A 12,617-nucleotide genomic window follows, 5' to 3' on the forward strand; every position below is an offset into this window, starting at 1 on the left:
CCTTCCGTGTCTGAGCGGGTATGCTAAATAGCTCAAAGCTTAAACATGACCCTAACAACCATCTGAATAAGCTACAAATTAAAAATTTGCCCAAGTGCCTACTCAATGCGATGGAAGTTCTTTCTCCGATGTCCGCGCTGAGGGTCGCAGTCCGAGGAGAGGAGGTTAGCGGCGCGTTGCGTCCAACCGCGGCTAACGAAGCAGGGAGATGGAGGCCTAGCTGGCCCACGGTGCTTCAGGAGAAACCTCCGGTGATGCGTCGACGAGAAAAAGCTGAGAGGAGCGAAGCTGTCCGCAAATGCCTCTTAGCGTGGAAAACTACTTAACTGTAGTTAAACTTTGCAAAGGTTTAGAATCAAAACCACTATATCGCTGAAACTTAGCGGGTCGTTCAAAAGTTCGGCCGAAACTAATTTGAACAGGCTGTTCTCAGACAATAGCGGTTAGTCTCAACACTGTAGGCGAGCGTGCCTACAGTCCGTCCGACCACTCCAGTAGTCAGAACACGAGAGGACGAATCGAGGCGCTCTCGATACAGTTAAAGCAGTTCCACTTTACGTCACATCCGGGTGGAGCGCGCAAGGAATTGTGGGCTCGTTATAGGGGGCGCTGGCGAGTTACCAACATTTGATACCAATGACATCAGATATGGAGCAATTACTGTCTTAGGTGAGTAAAAAACAAAGCGTGGCAAATCCAGGGAAGACCAGCACCTGTGAAACGAAGCACAAAGAGGGGATTGCTTTTCCATCATTTCCTTTCTTGGACAACGTTGGATAAAAAGGCACACAAGGGAGGGTAAGTGTAAGTTTCAACCATTCTTTTTCGTTGTCATTACATCATTAAAGATAATCATTTCTAACTTTCTTAATCCTATTTTAAGAGGAAACAATGCAGTTTTAAGCCTGTGTACTTTGATTAAACACACATGCTCCTCACACCACACACACACAATAAGAGCTCTTCCTGCAGGTAACAGGATTTACAGAAGAGCTGATTCAGCCTCCTACAGAAACAAGCAAGTGAACAAAGACTGCACAAGTGTGGCCTTGAAACAGGAAGTAGATTAGTCAGCCTCCAGGTTAAATCACATGGCTGTGCGTGTTACCTACCATGGCACTGCTGCTGCCGTTTGCCCAGCAGGAGCCACAATACTGGGGGATGTGCTGACGTAGTTGGTGCCGTTTATGTTCTACTAGTCCCACGCCTTAGGTACGTCCTGAGAGAGAGAGGAGGAGAGTGCAAATTGAATGAACACATGTGAAATCAGATATGAAGTAAGAGTCATTATAACTACATAAACCAGAAAGGTAGAGCAAGCCAGGTGGTGATGGGCGATTCACTGAATTTCTCTTAAAAGAGGATTACGTTGGCGACAGTCGGACACGAACCTGTTTTTAAAGTGAGAATTAACTTTTCACCAGCCATTAACTCCTTTGATGCCAATGACTCAAAAATGCGTCATTACGAATGGTAACGCCCCGTGCCAATGACGCGTTATCGAGTCAATTGCGTTTTTTTATAGGGGAGGTGGGGTAATCATCTGATCTAGCTTGTGTCAAAAAAATCCAAGTTGTAATCACAAGGGAACCCATTCTGTGGGCCGCAGTAGCAGTATGAGTGTGAATATGTGATCATCTAACCTTGTCTGAAAGATGTCTGATTGACGTAAACAGCCTAGAGACTGGACCTGGCTTGCTGCTGGGTTGCTCACAGATAGTTAACACACTGCTAGCCCGATACAAAAAACAAGTCAGCGTGTATGTTGACAATCAGCTCACACTGGATCAGCAGAACATAGTGTAAATTTCGTTCCGCGACGTTAGTTTTTTTTACTATCCCTCCTGCCCCCCATGGAATACATAGCTTCTCCCTCCGCCACTTGATCAGAAAGTTTATATTACGCAGCAACAATCAAGGCGGCATTTGTTTTAGTGCGAGTGGCATGTGATCAGAGAAAAGGCGAAGAAGACGCACTGTCTATATAAGGAAAACACAAACAGCATATGTGTCAGACAGCATGACAAGATAACGCGCTAATAAGGGTGAGCCATCGAGCTACCTAAAACAATTAGGCCTATAATCAAAGACAGTTTCTGCTTGAAATGTTGCTTGTTACAAAAGGCCGATTTTCTCAGCATTTTGGTCAGAAATCAGCGTTTAGTTAAACCCACCCATGTTCTCCAGGCAATTACTAAAGAATGGAAAGAGGTACAAACAAACGTTTTTTTTTTTCTGGTGATAAGGAAAGTCTGAAGTTTAGTTTGGTATGTTTGTTGTTGACATGAACATAGAACTGAATTTTCTGTGGGTCTTGGAAAAACACTGAAATGCTCAAAAAACCCTGGCACTGGGACGTGACCAAATTTGAAAATGGCTGGCACTGAATGAGTTAAGGGGAAAAAGAAATTACAAACTGTTCGGATTAATGTTTGCATTCAGCATTATTTTCAATTCTTGAAAAAAAGAAGTAAAGTCCTACCTGCAGTGCCCAAAATTACAATGGTGTGGGTGGTCCACGATGGTCCAAGGACTTCATGCATCAGTAATGCCATTTTGATTGGGATCTGCATAAGATGGCCAGAAGGCCATGGAATGGTCATCAGTAGTCCAGGCAACATTCTAAATGCAGAAGGATAAAATACATATTATATAAAATTAATTTTGTACTCCATGAACTTTAAAACTCAAGACAATTATTTAATTATTTAAATACATCTATGCAGCCTAACACACCCAGGACCCCCAGGGGTTGAGAGGAGAAGAGACCTTATGAACGCTGAATGCTTCCACATAATGTAACCATTCCATTCCATGAATTGATAACCTATTTATGGGTAATGACTGTTTACATTAACTGTGATTTTCACATCAAAATTTAGCAATAATTCTGCTTTGGGTGCCTTATAGATCTTTCCCATACATAACTGGAGCAACCGATGGAACATGTTCATGATAGAAAACAGACAACTAATTATAAGTGATATAAATTCACTGAATTGTAAATTTCTCTCTCCCTCACTCCCTCATCCCCCCCCTCTTTCTCTCCCTCCCTTCCCGTGGTTCGTTAAAATGCACTTGTAGATGAGCTCTGTATCCTTACTGCATTGTATGCCATTGCTTATGTCCTTGATTGTAAGTCGCTTTGGGTTTAAAAAGCATCTGCCAAATGCCATGTAATGTAATGTTAATGTAATGCTATGTACACATATTTTGCATCTCTGACTTTGATCTTAAACGCCAACATTAACATATAGAATGGACAACATGAATATAACCTAGATCATATGAATAGCTCTGTCAGGTAAGTAACATAAGGCCACATACACAGCACACCACATGTGTCTCTCTCTCCCCCTTGTTTGCTCCTCCTTCCTGCCCCTGTGCCTCCCATCTCTCCCCTCTCTTTCTCTCCCCTCTCTTTCTCTCCCTCTCTTTCCGTGGTGCGTTTAAATGCACTTGTAGATCAACTATTTTCACATAATTTAATATACCATTGAATGCCCTATGTAAGCTCTACAATGGTACCAAACGTACGTTGTACATGCTCTGTCCACCAGACATTTTAACACGGTAAAGGACGTCTGAAAGCACTTTCACTGCCCCGTCATGACGTAAAATAACAGAAAAAGGGCTCGTGCTCACCTGTACAGTTTAAGACTCGTAACCAGGTGATAGTTTAACTGTTGGGTATCCAGAGTCGAGACGGAGACGGTCGATTTGTTAGTGCGTTAGTTAGCGGTTTTGATACATTTCATAATTTCACTGTATATATTTAGAATTAGTTTTAATCACTAGTAATCATTTAGTTCTTAGATTTAGTAAATAGGTTAGTTTTTTTTGTATTTCATAGTGTAGTTTTGTCACAGTGTTTAGTTTTAGATAGTTGTACAGTTGTAAATAATAGTAGTTCTAGTGATTCAGTTGTTGTAATAATAGTAGTAATCGTAGTTTTAGTGTAATATAAGGCGAATAGTTAGGTGTAGCTTTCCATCGATTCGTCTCTGAGGTGAGTAAAAAATTAAACTATTTTTTTATCTCATTATAAAGAATGAGTTGACGTTGTTGTCAAAGTGAAGGTTTTGAAAACCTACGTTTAGACGGAGGATAAAACTATTGTGTTCAGCTTGGATTTCAATAATTGCCAACTATATTTATTCACAGCGATCCGATATTGTCTCTATAAACATTTAAGATGTCCACAGCGATAGCCACCATTGTATCAACGCATTCGTTGGCGGTTAGCCAACTCTGTTACTGTATGCTAGCCTGACTAGCTAATGTCCAGCAAAGAGGGCACGCGCGCACCCCACCTTTCACCCGTAGTTACATTCGATCCAAGCCGTAGTAACCTACTGAGAATATTGACGGCTGTGAGTTCAACAAATCTGCTTGTTAAGTAGTCACCCTGCCTGGCTCCCTTAAAATGAAAAACCATTTGAATTTAAAACCCTAAATAAGTGGTAGCCCTACACAACAGAACACAGATGAAGCCAACGGTTATCAAAGGGGTAAATGGCTATCGGAGCCACACCGGGGACATGTCGGTCCATGCTACGTTGTTATCGACGTCTTAAATATTCTACTTAAGCTTAAGAAAATGAACTTACCGATCTGAAACCTGTCATTGTCCATCATCCATCAACCTGTATAACACATTACAATTGATAAGGCATTAGCGACAGCCCGAGGCTAGGCCTGTAGCTGGCTACTGGCTTGTTGCCATGTGATAACTCTGCTGGCTAGTTACTCAGCCACGTGGTGTTGATTCGACATTAAACCACCGACCATCGTAGAAATTACACAATACAACAATATTACATTAGTGGATTGTTTCCAAATTCCGTCTACGTGTTATTGCTTACACAACTAAATAATAAGCATACTTTACCGTTTGGCTGAATAGGATGCCGTTATGCTTAGTTCGCCTCTGGTTGATGGTCCGCCTGAATTTTGACGAAAAATCCCCAATTAAAATTTACCACAGTAATATATTAACAGTGCTGAGGTTACATGTAGGCTAATTGAAGGATAATCAACAGAACTTACCGTTTCAATGGTTCAGAAGCTGCTTTGTGCGCTGCCTGAGCATAGGCTCGTGTCTGACTGTCGCCAACATAATCCTGCCCAAGAATGAGATGCACGACGCACTAAGCACTGACTGTACACTTCAACCTCGCGCCAGATGATGATGCGTACCATCAACAACAATGGTAAAATGACGCGTAAAAATGACGTAAAAGTACATTTTCCAACAAATTTGGAATTTTATTATAGGCCTAGGCCAACTGACAAACATGGGTATTCCTGAAGGAAATAGATTGACTGCAATCTCAAACAAAAACAGTAGACAACAACAACAAAAACATGTTTGCCTTCAGTGGTTAACAGATTACTTTTTACCCCAGCACAGAACTGATAGTTGGATTTATATTCTGCATTTTTTTGTAAGAACGTGTCAACTTCTCTGTCTCTGTTCTCTGCTGAGGAGGACCCATACACTGTGTGTGTGTGTGTGTGTGTGTGTGTGTGTGTGTGTGTGTGTGTGAGAGAGAGAGAGAGAGAGAGAGAAATTGTAATCTTTTTAAACATCTTAAAAATCTTATGAATGAAAAGAAACCTCTCATAAATAATTTTAACAAAGGCAAGTAAGACAGAATGCCTAGCAAACAAAACGGCCAAACATTTTTAAGGAAAAAGCAACTTATTTAACTTTGACTCTCAATCATAGGCTATGCCTCCAGTAACTTGCCTACCAGTCAATGTGATCCCTGTCCTTGCTTTTCTTGGCTGAGCTTTTTTATCTGGGGTTCGTAGTTTGTCACTTTTAATTGTAAACAGGCCTCAGAATGATCCGTCGTCAAACGACTGTGGGTGGTGCTGAGCACATTTTTCATGTGCGAAAATACCTGCTCACACAGGTACGTTGGTCCAAAAACAGACAAGAGGGCCAATGCGATGTTTTTGAGACAGCTGAACTTCTCCAGTGTAGATGTCCAGCATGCGAGGATGCAGGCTCCATGCTGTTGCACAGTGCTGGACTCCAACTGCTTGCGCAGCTCTGCGAACTTCGTCACCCACAGTGATGAGCTCTTCAATTCGATCAGCTGCATCTCCATGCCCTGTACATCCATCCAACCGAACAGCTCTGTGTCCAGGTCGTGCTCATCAAAGCTGTCGGGCTTGATCAAAAAATCGAACATCGGACCGTAGCGTTTAAAATCCACAAAGCGGGCAGTGAACTCCGCCTCTAGTTCCCGCATGTATTCAGCTATTTCTGTGGTGCTGATGTTGCGTTGTGTGGACAACTCCCTCAAGTGTCCGAAGTAGCGAAAGGTTGAGGACGCAATGTCACGTGAGAATACCGCAAGTTTGGCAACAAAAGCAGTCCACGTTTCAAACATGTCCAAAACAGTTTGTCCTGCACCTTGCAGTTTGACATTAAGCTCGTTGAGGTGCCCAGTGATGTCCGCAAGAAACGCGAGTTTAACAATCCACCCCTCGTCCTCCAGTTGCGGATAATGTTGGCCCTTCTCCGCCAAAAACACCTTGATTGCATCGATGCAACTGACAAATCGCTGTAAAACTTTCCCGCAGCTCAGCCATCTCACCGCTGAGTGGAGAGGGAGATCTGTGTACGCGCTGTCCATTTCTTCCAGCAGGGATCGAAACTGTCGGTGTGTCAGTGCCGATCGTTTGATGAGGAAGTTGATAACCTTTGCCACCGTAGCCATAACACCATTGAGATCTGAATTTGACATTTTTGCACACAAATTTTCCTGGTGAATTATACAGTGGAGCTTCATTACGGGGTGCCCGACCTTTTCCTCAATAAGTTTGACGGCTCCCTTCTGCCTCCCAACCATGGAGGGAGCGCCGTCTGTCGTTATTGCAAAAATCTTCACCATGTCAACCCCTCTCTCATCAAAATGTTGCGCAATCACCGTAGCTACGTCCTCACCTTTAGTTGTGTCCGGCATAGGTTTCAAACAGCAGAGCTCCTCTCTCACTGATGACTTGGATTCGTCAGAGTATCTTGCCATGACAGCTAATCGTGGAATGTCATTCACGTCCACACTCTCATCAAGAGCTAGGCTGAAAATCTTTGCATTATTCAGTCCTTCTGTTTGCTGATATCGGACATCGTTAGCCATTTCATCGACACGCCGCTGAATTGTTCTAGCGGACGTGGGCATGTCCTTTATTCGATTTTTAATGGTGTCTTTGTTGGGCAAGTCCTCAAAAAGTCTCTCTGCGCAACTCAGAAAGGCCTCCTTTGTATATTCACCATCAGTGAATGGCTTTCCATGTTTAGCAATGCAGTTAGCCAGATTGTAACTGGCTTCTGTGACAAGGTCTTTGGTGTTGGCAAACGTTTTAAGAGAACTTGACTGTTTCCCATAACTAGCCACGGCACGTTTGAGGGATTCGGCTCTATCGGCAGCGTCTTTATAGTTCTTCTCATGTTTTGTCTCGAAATGTCTTTTAACACTTGAGGTGCGACATACAACGTTTTCACAGCACAATGTACATACAGCACGGTCTTTCACACAAACGAAACCAAATTCCTCTGTCCAGAAAGGCTGAAATAGCCGTGCTTTAGATTTTTTAGCCGGGGGCTCTGTCATCTTCTCTGCATTTGTAACGTAACATTATCAGTGCTAACTTTGACTTTGAGTTCTGGGAAAATGGGCGGGATCTCTGCGGAGAGCGCTGTAGAGCGAATGTTATTGGAGGATCGCACTGTCACTCAGTGCTCGTTGCTTTTTTTTTTTGCTTGATTTTTTTTTTTTTTTGCTTCGGTTCTGCGTGCCAGTGGTTATGACGCCGCGTGCCACCAGTGGCACGCGTGCCATAGGTTGCCGACCCCTGGTCCAGAAGATACTTTATTGGTTACACGCCGCTAACACAGACTGGTGTATTTTGGAAGAACAATCATGTAGACATTCAAGCCTTAGGGCTTTAATTTACTCATCCTTACCTTTAAAGCCTTCTCGCTTCTCCTCTAATTCTATAGTTTTGTCCACACTAAAAATTTGGAACCAGTTTCGTTCACATTACAAATTTCTTTCTGCCTCTATCCTTGGCCCCATTCACAATAATCACTTATTTCCTCCATCTACCATGGACTCGTCATTCATGGAGTGGTGGAAGAGGGATATTTACTGTTTCCAGAGCCTTTACAGCTCCAAGACCATGGACAGTTTTGAAGATCTATAGAAAGAACATAATCTACCCAGACAATTATTCTTTCAGTATCTCCAAATACTACATTTTCTTAAAACTAGTTTCCCCTTTTTCCCCAATCTACCAACACTGGGAGCCTGGGAAGACTTAACTCTTTTCAAACCAGAAAGAGGTATAATTTCTGTTATATATCAGAAACTATTGTCTTTGGATGACCACAATTTAGCCAGAATTCAGTCTAAGTGGGAGGATGAGTTAGGAATGGAGCTGGGAGACTATTGGGACTGTGCACTTACAAAAGTTAATTCGTCATCATCCTGTGCACGCCTGGCTCTTATTCAGTTCAAAGTCTTACACAGAGTACATTATAGTAAAGCCAGATTGGCTGAAATATATCCAGGAGCGGATGCAAGCTGTAATAGGTGTTCCTTTTCTCCAGCTAATCTTACACACAGTTTTTGGTCCTGTCCTTCCCTTGAAAGATACTGGTCTGGAGTGTTTGGGACTTTGTCTGAGGCACTCAATATATCCATTGAACCAAACCCCTTAACTGCAATTTTTGGTGTTCCGACGGACACAGTTTCAAAGACTCATTCTGATGTCATTGCTTTTACCTCACTGCTTGCCCGCCGTAGAATTCTCTTAGGATGGAAATCTTCTACACCCCCTTCACTAGCCCGATGGCTGGAGGATACTATGCTCTTTCTTAAATTAGAAAAGATTAAATTTACTCTTAAGGGTCAATGAAAAAATTTTACTTGAGATGGCAACCCCTTATCACTTATTTTGATAAGTTAAAAGAACTAGAGCAGGGGTGGCCAACCAGTTGGAGACCAAGAGCCACATTTTTTACTGTATTACCGCAAAGAGCCACATCATACACATGGGCACACGAACATCACCCATCTCTTCCTCTCTCTCTCTCTCTCACACACACACACACACACACACCCCTCTGCTCAGCCAGATTAATAGTAAATGTCACACACCAACATATTTACTCCTACAGTACTAAGACCACAGGCTGAGGCCAGTCATTTTTAACAATGAACATTGTGTGCACTTACTATGCATGCTGCTTAGTGGGACTCATGGCATTACCAAAAAAAAGCCACACCATACACATGACCACACATGAACATCGCCCCCCCCCCGCTCTCTCTCTCTCTCACAGACACACACGCACCTCTGCTCAGCCAGATTAATAGTAAATGTCACACGCCAACATGAGAGAAATTTACTCCTTCAGTCAGTACTAATACCACAGGCCAGTCATTTACAGCAATCAATATTGTGTGCACTTACTATGCATGTTGCTTAGTGGGACTTCTGACATTCCTTGCCTTGAACAATCCTCTTCAAATCTGGCTTGTATTCCGTCGTTGCCACTCGAAGCAGTTCTTTCACATGGGTTTCAGTCAGAACAGAACGATGCTTTGACTTCACGTGTTTCATGGTAGAGAACACAGACTCGCAGACGTATGTTGACCCAAACACTGACAGTATCTTAAGCGCAGCCCGTCTCACATTCGGGTATTTTTCCAATGGCACACTTTTCCAAAACTCAATGGTGCCTTCCCTCAAAACAGGTTTCAGTTGGTCTTCCTCACGAAGATCGATCATCTCCAACTCAGCCGCAGCCTCATCTGTGACAAGCGGGGCTTTCAAACAGTCCGTCTCCGCATTGAATGGGTCGACGAGGAACGTAATCTGTGGCCTTTTCAGTTGTATATCACGGAACCGGGTTACAAAGCTTTCGTGCAGGTTTTCAATTAGTGTTGCATATCTGGCTCCTTGCTTATTCAGGGAGGCGGGAAGCTTTGAAATGAGCTAATGACGACTGACATATAAGGCAGAATGGCTTGCCATTACGTTCAACAAAAAAGTATAAACTCTCCCACTCTGTTAAAAATGTCCTATGTTTGTCTTCATATTTTCGTTTTGCTGTGCATTTTTTCATTGCCATTTTGAGAGGCTACTTGACACAAGATACACCTTGCCCAAAAACTTAGCGATTATCTCACGCACATGCGCATTTGACATGACCTGAAAATACCGTAATATACCCAAGCAAAGCGAAGATGCATTTGACGAAAATACCGTACTGAACTCAAGCAAAGCGCACACGCACATTAAAAAAAAAAAAAAAACTTTGATATGAACGTAAGAGCCGCATGACACCAGGCAAAGAGCCGCATGCGGCTCGCGAGCCGCGGGTTGGCCACCCCCGAACTAGAGGCTGAATCCACATAGCTTATGTTACCTTCCCATGATCTTTTTGAGTGTGTAGGTCTAGTACACATGAGGCTGTTCTTGAACACCTGGGCTTATTCAATTATTGTTGTTGTTGTTGTTGTTGTTATTATTATTATTATTATTATTATATTTTTTTTAAATCCTTGTTTCCCCCCAATTATTATTATTTTACTTTATTTTTTATTCTCTTCTTGGCTTGAAATTTACTTTATGGTATTGTTTATTGCTGTTCTATGTTTTATAAAAGGAAATAAGGTGGAAACTGCTTTTTACTATCTTTGTCTTAGTAGACAATGTCTACTTCACCCTCTGTATCACTTTGGTTTTCATCAATAAACAGATTGCAAAAAAAAAACTTTAAAGTTAGCATTTTAAATGCTGACTGCAACATTTGCAAAACTTTTACAAATGTACTTAAAATGTCTGACACACGGACTTTTTGTAGTTCTAAATCGACTGTTAGGCCTAGTTTGGATGAAATTACAGTATTAAAATGATCACTGAATGATTTGTTTTTCTGAATCTTTACTATTTTGTTGTTCGCTAGAATACCATTTTGCGATTTCACACTTAAGCAAATGTTTGAAAACTCTGGATCTCCTTCCTTCATGGTGGCTGCCATTTTTTTGTGCCGCACGGCGCATGCGCAGAGCTGATTCGACAGGGCTTTCCACAAGCGCTGGCTGCCGGCCATACAGCCGACTACACAAGTCCAGCCGGCTACTTTAATGACTATTATTTTTGTAGCCCACAGGCTCTAAATAGTAATTTTCGATTTTAATAAAATTAAATGTTTATCTAACGGACTGACAATAATGTCAAACTGAACTGCACTCATTTAAGTTGTGATTCGCGCTGTTTGTACCGATAATAACCACAAATTCCCCGCTGACTTCGTTGATCAAGGGAGAGTAACTCATCTGCAGCCCTGACATGCGGTGTGTGTGCGCGCACACAGGGGCGCCGCCAGAAATTTTGGGCCCCATGAAAGATTAGAATTTTGGGCCCCCCAACTTTGCCCACCCTCGTCACAATTGCACTATTGTCATTATTTGACTTTTGATAGCCCATGGACCTTGAGTCTGTGACTTTGTTATTACATTTTATGTATTAACCTACCAGGGACTAGATGAAAACTGGTCAGTGACTAATTCTGGTGCATTTACAATCACAAATGAAAATTCAAGATTTCTCCAGCTCCTCAATTTGAAACCAATGGTTTAGAACGTGTGAACATTCCGCACACGTAACCATGTCAAACACTTGACTGGTGTCCGTTATTAGCAACACTTTAATCTAGCAAACTGTATATGGCGCTCGCTCATTAAAAACTTCAATCCTAAAGCATTTATGGGTTGTATTGCTGCTTACCTCCTTCTCCAAAGGGGGGTTCAGTGGTTTGGTAGGGCGGAGGTTCCCTGAGGCTGAATCTGTGCATATTTAGGGCACCCCATTAGTTATGAAGCTGGTTATTAGCACTAGTTATTAGCACCAGCATAACGTAATATTTCATCTTGTTTGTCACACAAGTCAGTTCAGTTATTAAAATGGAAAAAATTTCACTGTACAAACTGTAAAAGTGTTCTCTTGATAGGTTAATCCAACCACATTCATACTGTTCATTTACCATTCGCTAATATTTTGAGCACACATGTGAGCGATAGCTACCTTTCTTTGGGAAAAACTGAGTGACCAGTTGCCTGCCTCTCCAGTCCCTCTCAGCTTTCAGCTGCCTTTCTTTGTTTTTGACAGCCTCTCTTCATATTTGGCGATCATAGACTGTACGCACTCCACTGCTGGCTGGCTGGCTGCTGCACCGTGACACAGCAGCAAGTAGCGTTGCACTGATCAGCCCACAGATTTAACGCATTGTGTTTCTACCAGAACTGGACCATACCATTTCGCAAAACGGGGAGGGTTAGATGACAATATGTTGAAGAACTCAAGAAATAGACAACCTTGTTCAATTAGCTCATTTTACCAGATGGAATATTGCATTGTTATTTCAAAAGTCTTATTAAAATCATTTAAAGCATATCATCAGCCCCTTAAAGAGCCCCATGGCAGTGCTGGGCCCCTATAATTGTTCTAACCTTTCCCCCCTGGGGGTGCCCATGCGCGCACACTCGGCAGAGGCAGTAGTGTGTCGGAGGCGACATCAGAGGGAACAGAAG

The 12,617-nt window shown here is 42.5% G+C and overlaps 1 long non-coding RNA gene across 2 annotated transcripts; it reads right to left on the minus strand.

Annotated features, from left to right (window-relative positions):
* Positions 1 to 891: 891 nt before the first annotated feature.
* LOC132872738 (uncharacterized) lies at positions 892 to 5,163 on the minus strand. Of its 2 annotated transcripts, XR_009651478.1 has the most exons (5): positions 5,050 to 5,163; positions 4,892 to 4,946; positions 4,611 to 4,646; positions 2,483 to 2,622; positions 892 to 1,219 (listed from the first exon to the last, which is right to left on the minus strand). It is a non-coding gene; the product is annotated as an uncharacterized LOC132872738 (long non-coding RNA). The 2 variants fall into 2 exon arrangements; XR_009651477.1 differs by having other exon boundaries at positions 893 to 1,219; positions 4,892 to 5,163.
* Positions 5,164 to 12,617: the final 7,454 nt, after the last annotated feature.

This window comes from Neoarius graeffei, chromosome 24 (assembly GCF_027579695.1).
Source record: "Neoarius graeffei isolate fNeoGra1 chromosome 24, fNeoGra1.pri, whole genome shotgun sequence".
Lineage (NCBI taxonomy): Eukaryota > Metazoa > Chordata > Actinopteri > Siluriformes > Ariidae > Neoarius > Neoarius graeffei.